This window comes from Mustela nivalis (genome assembly GCF_964662115.1).
Source record: "Mustela nivalis genome assembly, contig: HAP1_SCAFFOLD_424, whole genome shotgun sequence".
NCBI lineage: Eukaryota > Metazoa > Chordata > Mammalia > Carnivora > Mustelidae > Mustela > Mustela nivalis.
This window is the reverse complement of record NW_028136230.1, coordinates 671,449-674,616: the sequence shown is the minus strand read 5'-3', so window position 1 is coordinate 674,616 and position 3,168 is coordinate 671,449.

Below are 3,168 nucleotides of genomic sequence, written 5' to 3'. Positions count from 1 at the left end.
CTTGTGACTGAGCAACTACAGGTTGGAGGTCCCAGTGGCCTACTTCTTACGTTCTTTTAATTTGCTACAGGGACTCACAAAACTCAGAAAAATACTTACTTTATGTTTGCCAGCTTATTAAAAGATATAATAGAAGATTTAAATCAATAGATAGATAAAGAAGTGCACAGGGCAAGGTATGGAGAATGGGCACAGAGCTTCTATTACCTTCTGTAAGACTGCCACTCTTCCTGCCTTTTCATACATTTAACAAACTAAAAGCTTTCTGAACCCAGTCCTTTCAGCTTTTCTGTGGAGGCTTCATGACATAGTCATGACTGACTAAATCATTGTCATTTGCTGATCTAATCTCCAGATCCTCTTCCCTCCCCAGATAATCCTGTATTGGGAGGAAGGGGAGGCAAAAAGTTGTGAAGGCTTTCACCAAGTGGTTGGTCCTTCAGGCAAACAGCCCTTGCCTTGAGTGAGGTCTGAAGGTCACTTCATTAACATAACAAAACACACCTCTCTCACCCTTATCACAGGAAATCCCAAGAGTTTTAGGAGCTGTGAGTCAGTAGCCATAGTTGAAAACCAAATATTCAGATGACCAAAATATATTTCTTGTAAACCACTATATTACACTACATGCTTAAGTATTTAATTATGTGATCTTTTAGATTAATATTTTTCTAAGAGTATAAACTGTTCTGGCATTAATCTGGATTGGGGAGTGATGTATTGCCAAATTTCTGTCGTTTTAGTCCAGGAAGTCAAAGAGAAAGAACAGGAGAGCCCCTTAGGGCAGGAAGTTCAAAGTAACAATGTTAACTACTACTACCTTTTCTTGATTTTTTTTTTTTAAACAAGCAAATCTTCTCTTCAGAGTTGCAGTTTAAAGCCAAGAACATGCAGAATTGGGAGAAAAAATAGTTAAATTTGGAGACTTAGAGAGGTAGAATCAGAGTAGTGAAAGCCATTACAGCAACTGAACTAACTGAGGACAGTCTTTGGTGAATCACAGAAACAGGTGGAGTTGTCAAACAAAGGAATCTTTGTTTACAACATACAAGGAGATCACAGGGAATAAGTTCCAAAGCCTTGACTGTTTGAACAGGAGAGAGATTTTTATTTAGTATTTAAGATGAATACTCAGAAGGGAGAGTTTTATTATTCCGTGTATGGTTGGTCATAAGGTTGTGGATGCATGCACATCCACATATGTATTTGTGCAATATGTATTGCATGTTCACCTGAATGAAGCTTGTATTCCACCGAGGGCAGAAACTTCAACGTTAGAATAAAGCAGAGGTAACTGTTGGACAAGGGAAAGGGACTCTGCTGGCTTCAAGAGCAGATATAAACTAGATGGGGTCTTGGGCTCATTTTCTGGGACAAGGAATGCAAGGCCTTGATTGCTTTTGAAATAGCACTAGGAGTTTTACCACTGATTTATTGTCTCAATAGCTTAGGCTATTTCCTGGTCTGGTGGTGACTGTTAGTTTTCCCATTGCCTTGTTCCCTCAAAATCCTTAAGGAGTGAGGTTTATGCATTTCTTTTTAAGAACCTCCCAGGAAGTTTTGGAAGAAGTGTGCTTGGGCAAGTACACAGGTGGGGTATAGATCATTGAAAATAGCTGGGGACAAAAAATGATTTTCTTATGTCAGGAAAACTATATGTCATCTTAATTTTCTGGGAACCTCTAATTCTTTCTGCTGATGTTACCAGCAGGCTTCTGAGATATTACTGATTGTTCTCTTGAACCTAAGGAAAAGGAAATGTAGAAAGCAAAAGACAAAACTTTAAAATCTATCCTCCAACTCATCAATTCACTGCAGCCACCTCTCTGTCTTTCCCTTTCTCTTTTTCTTTATCTTTCTCTCTCACTTTCTCTCTCACATACGCACAACACACGCAAATCATCTTAAAACAATTTTTAATTTTCCCTATTCCATTTTAATATACTTGAGGCATGATCATTTTCTTAGTAAATACAAGAAAAAAAAACTAGGATTCCATCATTCTGTGTGATTAAAGTATTGAGGAATTTACTTCCAATAGCACTTATAAAAACATATTTTATTTATGTAATATTATATAATCAGGTGCCTGCATTTTTCTTATTCTCTAACTAGTGTTATTTGGCAATTAATATTTTGTCAATCAATATTCCCCTATATCTGAATGTGTGGGCAGTGAGAGATGAGTTAGAGGCAAGGATGGTGAACACTCCCAACAACTGCAGACTACATATATCTTTTTTTTTTTTTTTTTTTCATTCTTTTTTTTTTTTTTAATTTATTTTTTATTTTCAGCATAACAGTATTCATTATTTTTCACCACACCCAGTGCTCCATGCAATTCGTGCCCTTTATAATACCCTCCACCTAGTACCCCAACCTAAAACCCCCCACCCCTTCAAAACCCTCAGATTGTTTTTCAGAGTCCATAGTCTCTCATGGTTCACCTCCCCTTCCAATTTCCCCCAACTCCCTTCTCCTCTCTAACTCCCCATGTCCTCCATGCTATTTGTTATGCTCCACAAATAAGTGAAACCATATGATAATTGACTCTCTCTGCTTGACTTATTTCACTCAGCATAATAATCTCTTCCAGTCCCGTCCATGTTGCTACAAAAGTTGGGTATTGGTCCTTTCTTTTTTTTTTTTTTTTTTTATAAACATATATTTTTATCCCCAGGGGTACAGGTCTGTGAATCGCCAGGTTTACACACTTCACAGCACTCACCAAAGCACATACCCTCCGCAATGTCCATAATCCCACCCCCTTCTCCCAAACCCCCTCCCCCCAGCAACCCTCAGTTTGTTTTGTGAGATTAAGAGTCACTTATGGTTTGTCTCCCTCCCAATCCCATCTTGTTTCATTTATTCTTCTCCTACCCACTTAAGCCTCCATGTTGCATCACCACTTCCTCATATCAGGGAGATCATATGATAGTTGTCTTTCTCTGCTTGACTTATTTCGCTAAGCATGATACGCTCTAGTTCCATCCATGTTGTCGCAAATGGCAAGATTTCATTTCTTTTGATGGCTGCATAGTATTCCATTGTGTATATATACCACATCTTCTTGATCCATTCATCTGTGGATGGACATCTAGGTTCTTTCCATAGTTTGGCTATTGTGGACATTGCTGCTATAAACATTCGGGTGCATGTGCCCCTTTG